A 15,526-nucleotide genomic window follows, 5' to 3' on the forward strand; every position below is an offset into this window, starting at 1 on the left:
GCCTAGAGAGCAGCTGACCAGCAGGTATATAGGAGTAGGGCTTCTTTTTAAACAAGCAACAAAATGAAGGTTACGGTGCTGTATTTTGTATGAATGCTGCGCTTTTTAGATGTACAGAAGACAGGGTGAAGAGTTCCTGTGTCATCAAAAACCCTCTATACCCTGTACAAGTAATAGAATTGTTTGAACCAGTTTTGTGGGTGCTTGCAGGAAGTTGGGCAAAAGGAGATACAGATTCTCAGTCACTTATCCAGTTGCCAAAAGCTTTGACTCCCTGCAGGGTACAAACAGCTTTTTTCCCCCTCTGTGAAATAGCTAAGATTTTGTGCAGAGCATTCATCGTCATCATCATGTTTCTATCCCACCTTTTCCATAAAGAGCTTAAGGTAGATTATACGATACCCGAGGTTTTCTTCTTTTTACCTCCATAACAGTCCTGTGAAATAGATTGGATTGAGACTGTCGATGTCATGTCAGAGGAGGCATTTTCAGGTGAAGCTCTCAGGTTATATATCACTACATGGCCAGGAGAGATTACCACTTTTCTTTAGCAAGTTATGCTGTGTCTTGGGGTTCTGCTAGCCTAATAGCCAGAAAAGGGTTATGAGCAAGCATTGGTTACCTGCTCTAAGACAAGGCCTGGTTATGAGAGTAATGTAAACCAATTATAGGTCAAACAATGTTGCATGATCACTTGACCACTGTTTTTGATTTCGTAACTAGAAGGTGAAGGTGAAAAAGAAAAGCTCTCTTGCATATGGTAAGAATGTGGAGGAAGAGGAATTTTTAAATTGAATTCTTATGCCCCCCGCTATTTAATGTTTAATGACTGACTTTGTCCTGTTAGTAAAAGGAAAAGGGGCAATATTCATCCCGGATTACTTGAACATAAATTATGTTAGAAATTGGGAACAACTCTGTAGTGTACTTGTTTTACAGACTTGTAATACTGCATTCCTATTGGACAGATACCATCGCTGGGCGATTGGTCGATAACAACAAAACCTGATTGGCCGCCTAAGCGGTGGGAAGTTTAAATAAATGCCATTGGTTGCTAGCTGCGAGCAGCCGCTATAAAAAGGGCTGCTGCGGCTCGACTTTAGTTGAAGTTACTTGGTTATTGAATAAAGAGCTGAATTCAACTCCGGTCTCAAGTCTGCTTTGTTCGAGCAATAGAACAAACTCTCTCTTTTTCTCTCACGGAATTACATTACTCTAGAAAGAAAAAGAAAAATTATGTAAATGGATCAGGAAACTGGCCAAGTGCCAAGGATCAATGGTGGGGTTGGGGGACTCTTGCATTCCCCTGGCATGGATTTGACTTGAATTAAAGATGGCTCTCTTTATATCCCTTTATCCATTCTGATTATGATGTGAAGACATTATCTCTCTCTACCGCAGGGTTTGATTAATACCTATTCTTCATGACCTGAGAATAAAATTCATTAATTGATTGCATTGTTAATGGATGACACTTCAAGCCAAAGGTACCATTAGCTCTCTCTTGGTTTCTGTGCCCCATTAATGATTAAGGTAAAGAGTAGGAGACGTATAAGTGCAGTCAGCATTAAAAGCCACTTTAAAAGGAAATTATCACTGCAGTCTAAATAATGGTTTTAAAGACATATGAGATACTTCCCAGACAGTATGCTGGTTAATTGTCTGTAACCATAGATTATTACAATTACTATTAACAATCATATCATGCTGAGAAGGATAACAGATGACTCTCCCTTTTGCAATGCAGATCACTCCTTTCTTCTTAGACCATTTAATAACTTAAGTTTAAAATGAATGTGTACAACCAGCAAACTGGACTTAAATGCTTTTTGTGCTGCCTAATCTAGAAATCTGTGTCTCACTGGGTTGCTAATCTATATATATATAAAAGCGAAAGGTGGATTCCTTTATACTTCGAACAGATGTCTTTCCACTTCTTGTTGCAGTTAGTGGCTAGATGCAAATGATGCAATTATACTACAGTGGCCCTTCACAAGTAGGAAAGGTGACTTTGTGGGAGACAATCAGGTTTGCTGTAAATCTCTTTGAATATTTATGGAGTCACTAGTACAAAAAACAGAATGAAAGATGAAGGAATCAATCCATCAATCAATCCATCCATCACTCAGGGGAAAAAAGTAAAGCGGCAGTCACAATTCATTTCCATTCCACATTGTCTTCCATATTTTGCAATGGGATTTCAGATGTAGGCTAACAAGTAGAAAAATACAACATATCACAATATTCCATAGTGTATTATTGCTTCTCTTTTCCACAAATAGAGGGAGAGACATTAAATGAAGGGAATAAATCTGCATGTAACTAAACTGCTTTAATCCTGAGTTCAGCTGAGTTAATAAAACCTTTTACTTGTGAATTTAGTCCCTTCATTTCTTTTCAAACTGTGATTAAATCTGGATCTTGATAGGGAAGATCACATGACTGAAGTGGAAGCATTGGAACAAACTCCCAATATTAAGCTGGCTTCCAAACATGGATTATACTACTTCACATTTTTTTTGCTGGTTGATAACCAGGGGTGGGATTCTACCAGTTCGCACCTATTCGCTAGAACCGGTTGTTAACATTCTAAGCTGTTCGGAGAACTGGTTATTAGAAGAAATTACTGGCCTAATCCTGTAAGGAAGGCAGGAAGGAAACATTCTGGTGTTGCTTACAGAAACTGCCTCTCCATTAACCCTTATTACATTCTTGGCAGGACTAGACTTCCTGTCTCAGGAACATCTCTGGAGTTTTTTCCCCCTCCTTTGCTGGTACTTTGCTTATATGGAGTGACCATTCAAAGTTACAATGGCACTGAAAAAAGTGACTTATGACCATTTTTCACACTTACGACCGTTGCAGCATCCCCACAGTCATGAGAGGCCAGGCGAGGAGATGCCTGCCTCGATGTGAGTGATATTGAGTTGGCCACACCCAGCCAATAACATGACCACCAAGCCACGCCCACCAACTTAGCCACGCCCATAGAACCGGTTGTTAAAAAAATTGAATTCCACCCCTGTTGAACCGTACTTTTCTTCTTCAGGTGACAAGGAGAATTTAAAGCTTTTTGGACTGAGAAGAGTGCATGTGTGAATACAAGAAGCTGCTTGCTTAGTGCAATGAGCTCTGATCATCTTAATGTGGCCTGGTTGTGTTCCAAAGCAGAGGTGGTATTCAGCAGGTTCTGACCAGTTTTGGAGAACCAGTAGCGGAAATTTTGAGTAGTTCACAGAACCAGCAAACACCACCTCTGACTGGCCCACCCCCATCTATTCTCTGCCTCCTGAGTCCCAGCTGATTGGCTGTGTCTTCTTTTGTTGCCCTGCACAGGAGAATGGAGCTGGAAAGCAGGTTAGTGGGGTGGGGAGGGAATGGGATTTTGCAGTATCCTTCCCCTGCCACGCCCACCAAGTCACACCATGCCCACCAAGCCACCCCCACAGAACCAGTAGTAAAAATTTTTGAATCCCACCACTGTAATCCAAAGGATCACTTACTGACTTTTGAAATAGGCCTCAAACATTCCTCTGAAAAACCTAATTGTTTTTGTTTTAAGAAGTAGGTCAGGCATAAAGTAGTTCAATCAGAAAACAAGGCAACACCAAAACATTATAAAAATATATGGAAGCACTGCATTTAGCAATGGAAATCGGTGATTCATAAGTTTTATCTGTGGGCCACCTTCATCTGTCACATCAAGGACATGTCTGATTTACATCAGATGATTTCAGCAGGTATGAAGAACACCATCTACAGTTTCAATACATGAATCTAGGTTTGGCAGAGCATTCGTATGAATCTGTCTGGCATAGCTCTTAGGTCTTGCTTCTATTTGTGTCCTGTTCAAATTAAGGTCATTACATAAAAGCCAATGATATGGATCATTACATGATAAAAGGGTATATAATGTAATAAGAAAACTGCAAATAGCTCATAATTGGCTTAGAAGAGCATCCCATACCTGGCTATTTCATCAAGCAAACAGCTTTTTCAGGGGCTTCCAGGGATGATGGAACCTAGAGCAAGGCTTTTTATGCTGATGGAAGTAGGTTCCTAATAGCATAATGAAAGTTTCAAACGCCAATCTTTCCCCAGGTAGTAATGTACAACACAAGTACTTTGAAGCATAGTTGCCATCCATCTTAATAGTCCATTGGTGGTTAGAATAGCTATGTTTTTCATGCAAAGAGAAAAATGCAAAGTTAAAGAACACAGTTCCTTTTAAGCCTCCAAAACTAAGCTTCTGTTTGTTTGTTTGTTTGAACATAACAAAAATAGTTTAGGCTTGCAGTTTGCTAATGAAGAAAAACAAGGTTTTGCTATGAATATTTCAATGTTTAATTCATATTGTTTTCATAGAATAAAATTACAGCTATAACGGATACCTTACATTGGAGAGGAGGGGTATCAAACTCGCAGCTCATGGGCCGGATGCATCACCCGCTGGCCACGCCCAACCCCATTTTAGCTAAGTTGCAATATGTCCCATGATGATTCTCCTGGGTGTAGAGGATGTTGAAAATGGCAGTTAAAGTTAGATGATAAGATTGTTTTGTGGTAACACCTTTTAGCTCAGGAAACTCAAATGGCTCATTTTATAATGGTACATTTGTAACGTTGAATATATTAGGGTATATATTGCTTATATGTGTGTGTGTGTGTTTTGTGTGTGTGTGCACGCATATATATTTGTTTATGTGGTTTTTTTTGTTTTTATTGTGACTAATCTTTATTGGTTAATTTTGATTCGGTTGAGCTGTGCCCTGGTAGGGACATGGTATAAACATAATTTTATTTATTTATTCAACTTATTCAATTCTGGAGGTGACTTTAGGTGGCTTACAATCTTTAAAAACCAATAAAGACATTCAAAGAATAAACAATAACATTACATTGGTTTAAAGATGAGAAGGAATGGAACAAGATGCACATGGGAGGGGGAGGGGAGTCATCTAGTCTATTAACCCACCTCTAAAATGATGCATCCCCATCTGGGCTCCCAGCCAGTTGGCAGAGCCAATTTTTCAGGTCCTTTCAGAAAGCCAAAAGGGTCTGTGCAGATCTGACTTTCGAGGGCACAGAGTCCAAAGGGCAGGAGCCACAGCAGGAAAGGTACTTCTCCTGGACCCTGCCAGCCAAAATTTCCTGACCAATGGATCATATATATCTGTTGTGACTCGGAGGTCTGAGCCTGCCTTGTTAGAAGATACAGACTTAAGCAATGAGGAAGAGAGGGATTTGGCCTCGAGGTTTGAGCCTGCTTTGCTGGAGGACACAGACTTGAGCCAGGAGGAAGAGGAGGATTTGACTCTGAGGTTTGAGCCTGCTTTGCTGGAGGATTCGGAATCATCTTCCTCCCTAGGACCTTCCTCCCTGGTTGTGCCTCAGGTGTCGGCAGTTAATCAGGAGAGCGTAGCGGAGCCTCTGGCTGAGGATCAAACTGAGGAATGTTGGTTTGATGCAAGGCAAAGACGTAGACATAGACGTGAAATGCAATGTAAAAGGAAATGTCAAATCAGGGACTGAGATGAGAGACTGACACGCCCCTCAGAAAATAAAAGGGGGCGTGTTAGCTCTGAATCCTTGTTCAGGACAACTTGTTTATTTGGGTTAGAAGCTTTGACAAATTCTCTGTGCGGCGTTTGCCTTTGATTTATGGTCTTGTTTTGTTATCGGACTTGGCAGGCAGCTTTTGGAAGACTGCCAAGGACTTCTCCAGCCAAAGGAATTTAACTCTGTCGTTCCTGGTCCTGTCTGTTTATTTATACTCCTTTGGAAACTTGGACTCTCACCTCGTGGTCACAGGTGAGACAGAACATATATCTATCTTGTCCCAGGCAATATTTATCTTCCCAAAATACTTGGGATAAGGAGCTAACACTTCAAAGGCTTCCATACAAAGTTTCTTTATTGGATTATATCAGGCATCCTCAAGGTATAACCAGGGATGGGTTTCTACCAGTTCTGTCCATCTCTGCAGAACCGGTAGCTCTGAAGAGCAGCAGACATAGAACCGGTTCTATGTCTGCTGATGTTTTTGCCCACCTGCCCACCCGGGCTCTTACCTGATCTTTATTTCCTGATTTTTTTTCAACTTCAGCTGCCGAACGAGGCACAGCTGCAGTTAAAAAAACAAGAAAAGAGGGCTGTTTCAAAGGCTGATTCTCTCACAGCGTGCTAATGAGTGCTAATGACAATTAACAGGCGTGCGGCTCACAGCGGGCAGGGAAGCTCGTAAATCCCGAACCGGTAGTTAACCCTGTCGTATCCCACCCCTGGGTATAACTCACAGTTATGTTGAAATTCATCTAATGTCCAATCTTTGCATTGTTGTCTTCATAGTGTGAAAAGATAGTTATCTTCATCCCATAATGATATAGCAAAGGAAGACTCCAGCACATTGCTGGGTTCAGGTAAGAATGACCAAAACTCCCCACAACCCAACTAAAGGTCAATTCAGTGACCAATCAGGATTACAGATGTGACCACATGACATGAACTACATCTCCCATGAGGCATTAACTACATTTCCCATGAGGCACTCCCTTAAGGGGACAGCTCTCATTCCCAAACTAACTATATACTGTTTAACCAGCACAATATCTGTGATGGCGAACCTGTGGCATGCGCGCCTGAGGTGGCACACAGAGCCCTCTCAGTGGGCACACGAGACATCACCCCAGCTCAGCTGTGTTGCGCATGTGCGCGTGCACCTCCTGCCAACCAGTTTGTTTTCTGGGTCTCTGCCACTCATGCGCAGGAGGCAGGGTGCAATGTAGGGGGGATGCACAGGGTTGGTGCACATGCACGGAGGACGTGCACATGTTGCATCTTGGGGGTGTGCATGCACATGCGCTTTGAGCATTCTGTGCTGAAAAGGTTAGCCCTCACTGATACATATTATAATGTTAGTTTCAATTAATGTTGTGCTCTTGCTCCCCAGACATTTATAAGCTGCATACCACATGGATTGTAGTGACAAAAAAATATAAAGGAGACATCAGTCAGAAAGCTAGGCAAGAATTTTATTTGCTCCAAAATGGAGAACAGTAACAGGAAACTTCAGGCTCCAGTGAGATATGACTGCCCTGTGCCACCCAGTGACTAAATGGTATAATGAAATTATCCCAATTTGTCTGAAAATTGCCTCTATTGTGCATCCCTCAGACTTATTGGCAGGAGGATTCTCCATGAAATCAGGCCAATCCACTTGAGGAAGCAATTGTAATGAGGAAAAAAAACGCACAACAGAATAGCAGTGAGAAGTACAAATGGAACTTTCTTCCTAATGTGCTAGCTTACAAAGAGAAGAATTGACTGAGTAGGGGGTGAGGCTGTGGGGGGCAGGGGAGATATACATTTCATTGTGTATCTTCTCTCCACATTTTCCTATTTGAATTAGTCTTCCTTTCTCTGCACTGAGAGGGAAAGCAACCTCCCTGCTGAAATTGTTCGTATTTTATTAAGAAAATTGCCACTCATCTTTTTTGCTATAATGTAATGATAAGGATGGTGGGAGCTCTTACTGTTGTTTTGCGATGACAGTAGAGGAGAGGATTCACAACTAGGTTCAAGAACCGGATGTTAGATATATGTGAGAAAACATTGCATTTTAAAGCATGTAGTGAGATTATGACTATTTCATAACCAATGGAGTAATGTTATAAATATAGGTAAAAGTGTGACACTTGAAATCTAAAATAAATCCACTAGGGCTTATGATGAAGGCAGCTCATTTCACTTGAGTTCAAACCACTTACAGGTTTATTTGGAAACTGAAGACTGAGTTGCAAGATTTTTTAAAAAAAGATCAGCATTGATTCCAGAATGGAGGGTGCGATCCTGGACAACAGACCCCGTTGTAGGTCATATTAACTACTGGGAAGACAAAATATACAAACTGGAAGCACAGTACGTTTAAGAAACTTCTTAAATATTTGGACCAAGAAAATTAAGCCGCATGTAATTTAATTTTTTTAAATATCAGCTTCTGTGTATTAGCTGTGTACAAATAGTACAATTTGAAATACTGCAAATTGGGACTGAGGGAAAAAAAGATTGATGCCATACCACTTTCCAAAAGCTTCATCCAATTTCTTCAATAATCTTAATGTCTACCGTGATTTTACTCTGTCATCTGGAGCTGGTTATTTTGAAAATTCTACTGTCCATCTCTTCTGATTGCCTGTGAAGCACTCTTAAGAATTAGACTGAATTCTCACTAAGGGGAAAATGTTGTTTATACATTTAATTTCTGAGAATCATTTTTTCCCAAAGAAGTTTGAAGAATAACAATCAGGCTTCCAGGAGGGAGCTCTGATTAATCATAAGAACTGTGAAGAAGCAAATTATCAGGACTCTCAAATGCAATGGGATGCAATTCCCCACTTCTTGTATTCTGGAAAAGAGCTGATGTAGTTCCCATCTTCAATAAGGCGTGGGGGGAATGGATCCAGGAAACTACAGACCTATCTGCCTTACATCAATACCTGGGAGGTTTCTGGAAAAGATAATCAAACAATGAATCTGAGAACACCTATAGATAAACAAAATCATAACCAAAAGCCAACATCCGTTTGTCAAAAACAGATCATGCCAGACAAATCTTATTGCATTCTTTAACAAAGTGACAAAATTATTCGACCAGAGAGATGCTATGGATATAGCTTACTTGACTTCAGGAAGGCATTTGACAAAGTACACCAAAACATACTACTTGATAAGGTAGGAAAATGTGGGTTACACAAAATGAAATTCAGTAGTGAAAAACCAAATGCATATGTATAGTATAGGCTCAGTCATAATAATTATGAGAGGGATCTTGGAGTCCTAATAGACAATCACTTAAATATGAGCCGGCAGTGTGCTGCAGCTGCCCAAAAAGTAAATACTGCATTAAAAGAGGGATAGAATCAAGATCATGCAAAGTGTTAGTACTGCTCTATAATGGTAAGACCACACTTGGAATACTGCATCCAGTTTTGGTTGCCACAATATAAAATAGATGTTGAGACTCTAGAAAGAGTGCAGAGAAGAGCAACAGTGATGATTAGGGGACTGGAGGCTAAAACATATGAAGAATGGTTGTAGGGATTGGATATGTCTAGTTTAATGAAAAGAAGGAAGGAGGTGACATGATAGCAGTGTTCCAATATCTAATGGTTGACACAAAGAAGAGAGAGTCAAGTGATTCCCTAAAGCACCTGAGGGCAAGGCAAGAAGCAATGGATGGAAACTTATCAAGGAGAGAAGCAACCAAGAACTAAGAAGAAATTTCATGATAGTTAGAACAATTAATCAGTGGAACAACTTGCCTCCAGAAGTTGTGGATGCTCCAACACTGGAAGTTTTTAAGAAGAGACCAGGCAACCATTTATCTGAAATCGTATAGAGCCGTGATGACGAACCTATGGCACGCGTGTCACAGGTGGCACACAGAGCCATTTTTGCCGACATGAAAGCTACAGGCAAACTTACCTCAATGTGCATGTGGTGCCTCACAGCTGATTTTTGGCTGGTTTGAGGCCTTTTCAGCCTCCCAAAGGCTTGAGGAAGACTTCTGCGGGCTTCTGCAAGCTTTGCAGGCGAAAACTAGCCCCATTTCGTCACTTTCGGTATTTTCGGAAAACAGAAAGTGATGAAATGGGGCTAGTTTCGCCTGCAAAGCTTGCAGAAGCCTGCAGAAGTCTTCCTCAAGTGTTTGGGAGGCGAAAAGGCCTCAAACTGGCCGAAAATCAGCTGTGAGGCACAGTACAGGTAAGGTGGTGGTGGGGGATGAGTGGTGGGGATTGCGTGTGCATGCATAGGGGGCATAGGGGGTGCACGCATTGCCTTCTGGGTGCTGGCACATGAGCACGAGCATATAAGCACGTGCACAATTTTTGGCACAGGAGCCCAAAAGGTTAGCCACCACTGGGGTCGCCAACCTTTTGGACCTCAGGGACCACCAAACTCATAATTTTAAATCCCAGGGACCACTAACTGGTTCTGTGGGTGTGGCCTAAATTGTGGGTGTGGTTTGGTGGTCATGTGACTGGCTGGGCATGGCTTGTAAGTAAATATTATAAATATTTATATAAGTATAGAATTTTTATTAAAAAAGAGCAACTTTTACCCCAAATCAGGTAAAGCAGGCAGGCAGATTGAGTTGCTCACAGAATCACAGATTCATTCAGAGATCTATCTATCTGCCATTGGCTAGCTCAGTCTGTCACATAAAATTTGCTTGCAAGCAAACTCACAAAATTAACTCACAACACACCATGCATGTACATATTGAATTCTTTAATAAAAAAGAGCAACTTTTACCCAAAATCAGGCAAAGCGGGCAGATTAAGTTGCTCACAGAATCATTCAATGATCTATCATCTATCTATCTATCTATCTATCTATCTATCTATCTATCTATCTATCTATCTATCTATCTATCTATCTATCTATCTATCTAGCTATCTATCTATCTATCTATCTATCTATCTATCTATCTATCTATCTATCTAGCTAGCTAGCTAGCTAGCTAGCTAGCTAGCTAGCTATCTGCCATCGGCTAGCTCAGTCTCTCAAATTTGCTTGCTGTGAGTCTGCACTGAATTTGCTTGCAAGCAAACCTTCAGTCCTAAGAGAGGTCCAGCTGTACTTAAAAGCAGAGCCGAAGATCTAAAGACTAGCTGGAAAGCAAGAAATCCAACCATTTTCTGCTTCCTAGCTAATCTAAATCTCCTGGCACAGAAAACAGATGATGGTCGGAAAAAGGAAAAATAGAAATTTAGCAGGCAAGTTTACCGGGTAAGGAGTGAGTGGGCAGGGAGGATTCCCGCGGGCCATGTGGACAACACAGGCACTTATGTTTCTGCACAGCCTGGATTAATTGCTTTGGGCGGGTGCTCTTGGGGTGAGATTTCTCTGCGGCCCACCAAAATTTTCTCATGGCTCACCAGTGGGTAGCGGCCCACCAGTTGGTGACCGCTGGTATAGAGTTTCCTGCCTGACCTCAGGGTTGGACTAGAAGACCTCCAAGGTCCCTTCCAGCTCTGTCATTCTGTTATGGCAGGCAGCTTTTGGAAGACTGCCAAGGACTTCTCCAGCCAAAGGAATTTAGGGAAGATTACTTGGGATGGTAAGCTTCCATACAAAGTTTCTTTATTGGATTATATCAGGCATCCTCAAGGTATAACCAGGGATGGGTTTCTACCAGTTCTGTCCACCTCTGCAGAACCGGTAGCTTGAAGAGCAGCAGACATAGAACGGGTTCTATGTCTGCTGATGTTTTGCCCACCTGCCCACCCGGGCTCTTACCTGATCTTTATTTCTGATTTTTTTTCAACTTCAGCTGCGAGAACGAGGTACAGCTGCAGTTAAAAAAACAAGAAAAGAGGGCTGTTTCAAAGGCTGATTCTCTCACAGCGTGCTAATGAGTGCTAATGACAATTAACAGGCGTGCGGCTCACAGCGGGCAGGGAAGCTCGTAAATCCCGAACCGGTAGTTAACCCTGTCGTATCCCACCCGTGGGTATAACTCACAGTTATGTTGAAATTCATCTAATGTCCAATCTTTGCATTGTTGTCTTCATAGTGTGAAAAGATAGTTATCTTCATCCCATAATGATATAGCAAAGAAAGACTCCAGCACATTGCTGGGTTCAGGTAAGAATGACCAAAACTCCCCACAACCCAACTAAAGGTCAATTCAGTGACCAATCAGGATTACAGATGTGACCACATGACATGAACTACATCTCCCATGAGGCATTAACTACATTTCCCATGAGGCACTCCCTTAAGGGGACAGCTCTCATTCCCAAACTAACTATATACTGTTTAACCAGCACAGTATCTGTGATGGCGAACCTGTGGCATGCACGCCTGAGGTGGCACACAGAGCCCTCTCAGTGGGCACACGAGACATCACCCCAGCTCAGCTGTGTTGCGCATGTGCGCGTGCACCTCCTGCCAACCAGTTTGTTTTCTGGGTCTCTGCCACTCATGCGCAGGAGGCAGGGTGCAATGCAGGGGGGATGCACAGGGTTGGTGCACATGCACGGAGGACGTGCACATGTTGCATCTTGGGGATGTGCATGCACATGCGCTTTGAGCATTCTGTGCCAAAAAGGTTAGCCATCACTGATACATATTATAATGTTAGTTTCAATTAATGTTGTGCTCTTGCTCCCCAGACATTTATAAGCTGCATACCACATGGATTGTAGTGACAAAAAAATATAAAGGAGACATCAGTCAGAAAGCTAGGCAAGAATTTTATTTGCTCCAAAATGGAGAACAGTAACAGGAAACTTCAGGCTCCAGTGAGATATGACTGCCCTGTGCCACCCAGTGACTAAATGGTATAATGAAATTATCCCAATTTGTCTGAAAATTGCCTCTATTGTGCATCCCTCAGACTTATTGGCAGGAGGATTCTCCATGAAATCAGGCCAATCCACTTGAGGAAGCAATTGTAATGAGGAAAAAAAAACGCACAACAGAATAGCAGTGAGAAGTACAAATAGAACTTTCTTCCTAATGTGCTAGCTTACAAAGAGAAGAATTGACTGAGTAGGGGGTGAGGCTGTGGGGGCAGGGGAGATATACATTTCATTGTGTATCTTCTCTCCACATTTTCCTATTTGAATTAGTCTTACTTTCTCTGCACTGAGAGGAATGCAACCTCCCTGCTGAAATTGTTCGTATTTTATTAAGAAAATCGCCACTCATCTTTTTGCTATAATGTAATGATAAGGATGGTGGGAGCTCTTACTGTTGTTTTGCGATGACAGTAGAGGAGAGGATTCACAACTAGGTTCAAGAACCGGATGTTAGATATATGTGAGAAAACATTGCATTTTAAAGCATGTAGTGAGATTATGACTATTTCATAACCAATGGAGTAATGTTATAAATATAGGTAAAAGTGTGACACTTGAAATCTAAAATAAATCCACTAGGGCTTATGATGAAGGCAGCTCATTTCACCTGAGTTCAAACCACTTACAGGTTTATTTGGAAACTGAAAACTGAGTTGCAAGATTTTTTTAAAAGATCAGCATTGATTCCAGAATGGAGGGTGCGATCCTGGACAACAGACCCCGTTGTAGGTCATATTAACTACTGGGAAGACAAAATATACAAACTGGAAGCACAGTACGTTTAAGAAACTTCTTAAATATTTGGACCAAGAAAATTAAGCCGCATGTAATTTGATTTTTTTAAATATCAGCTTCTGTGTATTAGCTGTGTACAAATAGTACAATTTGAAATACTGCAAATTGGGACTGAGGGAAAAAAAGAAGATTGATGCCATACCACTTTCCAAAAGCTTCATCCAATTTCTTCAATAACCTTAATGTCTACCGTGTTTTTACTCTGTCATCTGGAGCTGGTTATTTTGAAAATTCTACTGTCCATCTCTTCTGATTGCCTGTGAAGCACTCTTAAGAATTAGACTGAATTCTCACTAGGGGGAAAATGTTGTTTATACATTTAATTTCTGAGAATCATTTTTTCCCAAAGAAGTTTGAAGAATAACAATCAGGCTTCCAGGAGGGAGCTCTGATTAATCATAAGAACTGTGAAGAAGCAAATTATCAGGACTCTCAAATGCAATGGGATGCAATCCCCCACTTCTTGTATTCTGGAAAAGAGCTGATGTAGTTCCCATCTTCAATAAGGGGTGGGGGGAATGGATCCAGGAAACTATAGACCTATCTGCCTTACATCAATACCTGGGAGGTTTCTGGAAAAGATAATCAAACAATGAATTTGCGAACACCTATAGATAAACAAAATCATAACCAAAAGCCAACATCTGTTTGTCAAAAACAGATCATGCCAGACAAATCTTATTGCATTCTTTAACAAAGTGACAAAATTATTCGACCAGAGAGATGCTATGGATATAGCTTACTTGACTTCAGGAAGGCATTTGACAAAGTACACCAAAACATACTACTTGATAAGGTAGGAAAATGTGGGTTACACAAAATGAAATTCAGTAGTGAAAAACCAAATGCATATGTATAGTATAGGCTCAGTCATAATAATTATGAGAGGGATCTTGGAGTCCTAATAGACAATCACTTAAATATGAGCCGGCAGTGTGCTGCAGCTGCCCAAAAAGTAAATACTGCATTAAAAGAGGGATAGAATCAAGATCATGCAAAGTGTTAGTACTGCTCTATAATGGTAAGACCACACTTGGAATACTGCATCCAGTTTTGGTTGCCACAATATAAAATAGATGTTGAGACTCTAGAAAGAGTGCAGAGAAGAGCAACAGTGATGATTAGGGGACTGGAGGCTAAAACATATGAAGAATGGTTGTAGGGATTGGATATGTCTAGTTTAATGAAAAGAAGGAAGGAGGTGACATGATAGCAGTGTTCCAATATCTAATGGTTGCCACAAAGAAGAGAGAGTCAAGCGATTCCCTAAAGCACCTGAGGGCAAGGCAAGAAGCAATGGATGGAAACTTATCAAGGAGAGAAGCAATCTAGAACTAAGAAGAAATTTCATGATAGTTAGAACAATTAATCAGTGGAACAACTTGCCTCCAGAAGTTGTGGATGCTCCAACACTGGAAGTTTTTAAGAAGAGATCAGGCAACCGTTTATCTGAAATCGTATAGAGCCGTGATGGCGAACCTATGGCACGCATGCCACAGGTGGCACACAAAGCCATTTGTGCCGGCATGAAAGCTGCAGGCAAACTTACCTCACTGTGCATGTGTGCGCCTCACAGCTGATTTTCGGCTGGTTTGAGGCCTTTTTCGGCCTCCCAAAGGCTTGAGGAAGACTTCTGCGGGCTTCTGCAAGCTTTGCAGGCTGAAAACTAGCCCCATTTCGTCACTTTCGGTATTTTCGGAAAAACAGAAAGTGATGAAATGGGGCTAGCTTTCGGCCTGCAAAGCTTGCAGAAGCCTGCAGAAGTCTTCCTCAAGTGTTTGGGAGGCCGAAAAAGGCCTCAAACTGGCCGAAAATCAGCTGTGAGGCACAGTACAGGTAAGGTGGTGGTGGGGGGATGAGTGGTGGGGATTGCGTGTGCATGCATAGGGGGCATAGAGGGGTGCACGCATTGCCTTCTGGGTGCTGGCACATGAGCACGAGCATATAAGCACGTGCACAATTTTTGGCACAGGAGCCCAAAAAGGTTAGCCACCACTGGGGTCGCCAACCTTTTGGACCTCAGGGACCACCAAACTCATAATTTTAAATCCCAGGGACCACTAACTGGTTCTGTGGGTGTGGCCTAATTTGTGGGTGTGGTTTGGTGGTCATGTGACTGGCTGGGCATGGCTTGTAAGTAAATATTATAAATATTTATATAAGTATAGAATTTTTTTATTAAAAAAAGAGCAACTTTTACCCCAAATCAGGTAAAGCAGGCAGGCAGATTGAGTTGCTCACAGAATCACAGATTCATTCAGGGATCTATCTATCTGCCATTGGCTAGCTCAGTCTGTCACATAAAATTTGCTTGCAAGCAAACTCACAAAATTAACTCACAACACACCATGCATGTACATATT

The sequence above is a fragment of the Notechis scutatus genome, chromosome 3 (genome assembly GCF_049901735.1).
Source record: "Notechis scutatus isolate UNSWTSFEM ecotype Mainland chromosome 3, rNotScu1.2, whole genome shotgun sequence".
In the NCBI taxonomy this organism is placed as follows: Eukaryota; Metazoa; Chordata; class Lepidosauria; order Squamata; family Elapidae; genus Notechis; species Notechis scutatus.